Here is a 5,933-nt window from a genome sequence, read left to right as displayed (position 1 = left end):
GGTACTGATTCAATTCCCAGCAACCACAAACCACGGCTTGTGTAAGCAAACATGCAAGCAGTACATTGTATACATAATAAATAAATAAATCTTTTTTTTTTTTTTTTAAAAAAAGAAATGCTGGTCAGTGATGGCTCATGTCCTTAATTCATCACGCGGGAGGCAGAGGTAGGCAGATCTCTGTGAGTTCAAGGACAGCTTGTTCTATAGAGCAAGTGCCATGACAGGCTTCAAAGCTACAGAGAAACCCTGCCTCGAAAGACCAAAAAGAGAAGAAGAAGAAAAAATGAAATGAGCTATCAAGTCCGGAGAAGACAGGGAAGGACCTTAAGTACATCTCATTAGCCACAATGGGATATCACTATGTAGCCATCAGAACACAAAGATGATAAAATAGTAGACAGTGAGCAGACTGTTAGATCTTGGGTACATTCATTTCCACACAAAACCTATCAATGACTGATTACAGTATCTTTATTTAAAATTGATAAACCCGGAAGCGAATGCGATGTGCTTGAGAGGGTCAATGAAAAACCTGTAGTCCATCTAGACAAGGGCGTGTTATGGTGCTAGAAAGAGCTGAACATGAAGCCTTAGCGAGAAGAAGGGGTGTTTTCCTGGTTCAGTGCTGAGTTAAGAGTCAAATGCAGGCGTTATGATTTTTGTGCTAGGCCACATCGCCATACACATACATTTAGCCTTATTTGCCTCAAATGGTATATTAAATATCAAAACTTTATTAAACAATAACACCCATACAACTGTAGCTGAATTGTTTAAATAGGATGCTGGCCCCGCCATATCAGAGATACATATGCTATAAACATTATTTTGAAAACATGCAATTAGTTGGTCAGGCTTAACCTGTGTAATATCACATGAAAGTCATTATAGAATAAGCAATAAATATTACTTAGTATAAAGTTTATTCCCATGTATAAAAAGTAAATGTAATAAGAAATTCATTAAAATAAAACACAGCTATTTTTTTTTTTTTTTAGGAAGGCTATGCATTCAAAAATGGGTTGCTTTTTCCAGATAACATGAATACTGATACAGTTGTACTGGTTAACTTCAAACTGCTAAGGACATGTTTGTAAAGCGAAACATGGCAGAAACACAGTTCATCAGACTGAAGGCATCGACATGAATTATACATGTTTCAGCTGGCCAAAGACAACATCTACAAAAGGTGATTATTTGTATTTATATCTTACTTTAATTAAAAATAATTTTAATTGCATTTATTTACTTATTGGAGGGTAGCGAATGTATGCATGCCACTCCACACATGTGAAAGCCATCAGAGATCAGTTTGCAGGAGAAACTTGTGAGACCTGGGGATTGAATTCAGGCAGTCCGTCTTAGCAGCAAGGGTCTTTACCCACTGAGCCTTCTCTTCAGCCCAGTATTGAAATTTGTTCACTTGGTGTTGGGGATCAAACCCAGGTGCCTGGTATAATAAGCAAAGTGTATATTCTACCACAGTTCCCTCAACCCAATATAGTATTTTGTTTGTTTGGCTTTGGTTTTCTTTTCTGTTTTTTTGTTTCTTTCCTTCTTTCATCCTTTTGATTGAGACAGAGTTTCATTCTGTAGTCAAGGTTGGCCTGGAAGCTGTATCAATCTTTTCCCCTTAGCTTCCTAAGTACTGGTATTTCTGGTATATATCCGCATGCCTGTCTCCAAAAATCTAATCTTTAAAAAAATTACAGAAATACTTGACATTCCTCTAATAGCATAAATGTCATCCATAACATTTCAGATCCAACAATGAGTAAAATTTAATTCACATTCAATTAAAACAAAAATATTATGAATAATATGAATTTTTGTTAAGCACAAGTAAATCTTTTAGCATTAAAATTCTCCTGTACATTTAGGAGGAGTATACATACAAATAAATTATATGAGAAATAGAAAAAATCTGATGAGAAATTTGGAGATCAATATAAGGGGGCGTTAGTACAAATCACTGCTAGAGAGTCTGTCTGGCATGTGCAAGGCCTTGGGTTTGATTCCCAGTGCCAACGTCACCGCAAGAAAGAAACACGTCTGGAGGTAAGTGGGAAAGCAGGGCGCAGAGGACCGTGATCCTCTCCAGCTGTGGCTCTCTCTGAGCGTCCCTCCCCCGCCCCTCCGCCCTCCTCACTCAGGAGCACATTGCTAACAGATGTGCAGCTCCCACAGCCCGAGCTCGTGCTTTTTTTCTGTCCTACGAAATGGTGTTTTACAGCTGCATCTTTGCCACTTTCAAATCTGATTATAGCCATATTCTATCCATTTCCTAATTGTAACGGAAGAAAAACTGGTCTATCAAAAATAAAACCTATGCGAAAACAGGCCTAATGTTTCACAACTGTCCACTCCCCGGAGAAGAAGGCTAAACTAAACAACAGACCAAACCGCCCCGCATTAACCACACTGAACAGCTCGGCACCAGAGGCACCGCGGGAAGGGAGCCGGCAGTGCGACCGAAGTCTGTGGCGGCTTTACACTGAGAGATCCCTTTCAGTTTTCCGCTGCTTGCTAACGGTGGTTCTGTTACAGTTCTCTGTTTGCAGTCCAAGTATCCTGACACCTAGATGCTCTAGAAACACCAGTGATTTCACAGTTTTCGTGGTGAATTTGAGATCCCTTCAAGTTAGAGTAGACAGCAAATGTAAGGCTGCAGATGGGACGGTGTGAGGCTGTCACAGGTCCTGAAGCTAACTTTGGGGTTAGGCTTGCGGAGGCAATAGACTATTTCAAATTAGGATTCAGTAAAAGAACAGGGTATGGTGTGTGGGGGCCAGGGGTTAAACTCTTCCCTATCATGAGCAAGGCCCTGCATTCTGATCCCCAGCACACTTGGGACGCAGAGGCAAGTGGATCTCTGAGTTCCAGGCTAGCCTGATCCACAGATGGAGTTCCGGGACATGTGTGCATGTCTGTGTGAGTGTATGCCACAAAAGTGCAGGTACCTGAAAAGACCAGAAGGTGGCACTGGATTACCCCCCCCCATGGCGTTATAGGTGGCTGTAAACAGCCCAATATGGATGCTGGGATCCCCTGGAAGAGCAACAAATGCTCTTAACCACTTGAACAATCTCTCCCACTCGCCCATGTCTTTTTGTCTGTACTTGTCCTATGTATTTAGGATTGTCCTCTCCTGTAGAGTGTGAGATGGGGCTAGATGAAGTGAATTACGCATCACAAACCCAGCTTTTATCAACCTAGCAGATTTCAGGCAATCATGCCTTAACTCTGCTGGTTACAAAGTGAGCAAGGTCAGTCCTAGGAACCTTTTCAGAAGAGAACTAAAGTCAGTGTCAAGCACATAATTGTACGAGGAAAGATGTTATGGAGAGAAGATACGAAGAACAGAACGTTAGAGGCAATATGGGTGACTTAAAAATACTTCTAATTACATGAAAGTGTTGACGGATGATTTATTTGTGACACGCAGCCTATCAGTCTGAAAATGTAAAAGGATAAAGGTTTCCAGTCTCTAAGGACTGCTGTCCTCCTTTTATCTGCCCTAATGAGGATCACGTTGTCTTGTGTTTGCTTTATCTGAGACAAGAGCTCGCTAATTACTCCACGTGACCTCTGACCTAAGGCTGTAGCCCAGCCTGTGCTCAAACTTGTGATCCTAAGTGGTGAGACTGCTGGAGTGTCACACCAGGTCCAACCAATCACAGTGCTATAAAAGAAACGCACACACACTTACATTCACACACTGCAAAATGATATGGATTTTCTAAATATTTAATTTGGGTGGAGCTATCAAATAAAAGCAGGTTGCAATCTCAACTCTATAACATTGTAAAACAAAGTAACAATTTATAAAGGATCTTAAGGAATAGGGAAATGTCTGACAGAAACAGACAACAAAGAAAAGCACCAGTGTTTTTTTCTAGTGATTTTTCAGGACTGTGTGGTTCCTGGATTCCAGAGAACCTGGTTCCTTGCCACGTAACAAGCAAACGAGCTCCAGCAGACAAGCATGTAAGTTAGTATGTGCTCCACGCTTAGGAGTCATGCTCTGCTACGGTTTGTTCTGGTGCTGGAGCTCTAACCCATGGTCCTGCACACATGTCAAGCACAGGCTTTTCCACTTCTACACCCTTATGACTACAATAGAGAAGCATCTGCTGAAACTGTGGTGTGTTTTTCCATATGTTAGGCTGTACTAGAAATGAGGGAGACTGAGAGTTTAGCTTAATGATACAGCATGTGCTTAGCATGTGTGATGCTCTGTTCAATATTCACACACACACACACACACACACACACACACACACACACACACACACACACAAAGGCTTTCTGATGACTTCAGTTGATATTGCTGAGGAATCTAACACCCAGGGTCTCAGGCATATGAAACCAGTGCTCAACCTCTTGCCTCTATCTTTCCCTCACTAAACTTCTAGCTCGATATTGTGCATGCGTATATGCATATGCATGCCAACACATGTATGTAGGGGCCAGAGGGTGATCCTGGTATCTTCTTCAGTTGCTCTCCACCTTAATTCATTTTTAATTTTTTTTTTATGATTTTTGAGACAGGGTTTCACTGTATAGTCCTAGTTGTACTGGAATTAACTCTGTAGACGAGGCTGGCCTCCTGAGTGCTGAATTAAATGCTTGCGCCACCGCTGCTAGACTCACTCCTTTTTTTCTTTCTTTCTTTCTTTCTTTCTTTCTTTCTTTCTTTCTTTCTTTCTTTCTTTCTTTCTTTCAGATTTCTCTGTGTAACAGTCTTGGCTGTCCTGGAACTCACTTTGTACACCAGGCTGGCTTTGAACTCACTGAGATCCACCTGTCTCTGCCTCCCAAGTGTTGGAATTAAAAGTGTGCACAACCACCGTCTGTCTTGTTCTTGTTTTTTTTTTTTTTTTTTGGCAGGCTTTTTAGCTGTCCTAGAATTCACAATGTAGAACAAGCTGGTCTTGAACTCACAGAGATCTCTGTCTCTTGAGTGCTGGGTGTAAAGGCGTGCACTACATCACTGGCTCTACCTTAACTTTTGAGACCAAGTCTCTCACTGAACTTGGAGGTTCCTGATTCAGCTACAGTGGCTAGCTACCAACCCCAGGGGTTCTCCTATGTCCTTCTCTCCAGTGCTAGGATTATAGGGATGCATCCAAGTACTCATGCTGCTGCTGTTGTTTTGTGTTTTTGTTTGTTTCAGACATGGATACTGAGGCTTGACCTCAGATACTTTTCCAAACTAGATGTCTCTTAAGCCTATGAATAGTAACTTTTAGAAACAACAACAAAACTCTCTTGGCCCTCTTATCCCACGGAAGCAAGATTGATAGCAAGTGAAAAAAACTAAGACCTGCAAATTTGGTGAAGGCTCTGCGCCAATTAAATCAGAAAACCAGGTGATTATATCAAGGCCCCAGATTTACACCAAAATGTCAAGTTCTGTGAAGGATTCTCAGCCAAGAAGAAATCCTAATGGAGAGAAGATCCAGTATCATGACTTGAAATAAACTAATGATTGACAGTTCCTAGTTTGCTCCTTCTACTAACTAACTTTGTCTTGTTTTGAGACAGGGTCTGGGTAGGGCTAAGACTGTCCTTGAACTCTCACCCCTCCCAGCTCAGTGTCCTAGGTGTGGGGATTATAGGCACGCACCGCATTACCCAGCTATAGCAAAGATTTCTGAGCCAGTACAACATACATTTATAGGCACACATCACACTACCCAGCTATAACAAAGATTTATGAACCAGTACAACGTACATTGCAAAATGGCACTTTCTTCTTCACTTCAAGGAAATGGAGCTGAAGTCTCTTACCAAGATGATAGAGATCCAGTTCCAGTCCGAGCCGGAAGCAGAACTGTGGTGAGTTCTGTTCAGTATGTATTGCTTCTTTATTCCTTGCAGTTTGTCATAGAAAGCTGAACAGGCAAGTCTTTTTTTGTTTTGGGAAG

Source organism: Chionomys nivalis, chromosome 9 (genome assembly GCF_950005125.1).
Source record: "Chionomys nivalis chromosome 9, mChiNiv1.1, whole genome shotgun sequence".
Taxonomy (NCBI): domain Eukaryota; kingdom Metazoa; phylum Chordata; class Mammalia; order Rodentia; family Cricetidae; genus Chionomys; species Chionomys nivalis.
This window is presented reverse-complemented; position numbering follows the sequence as displayed.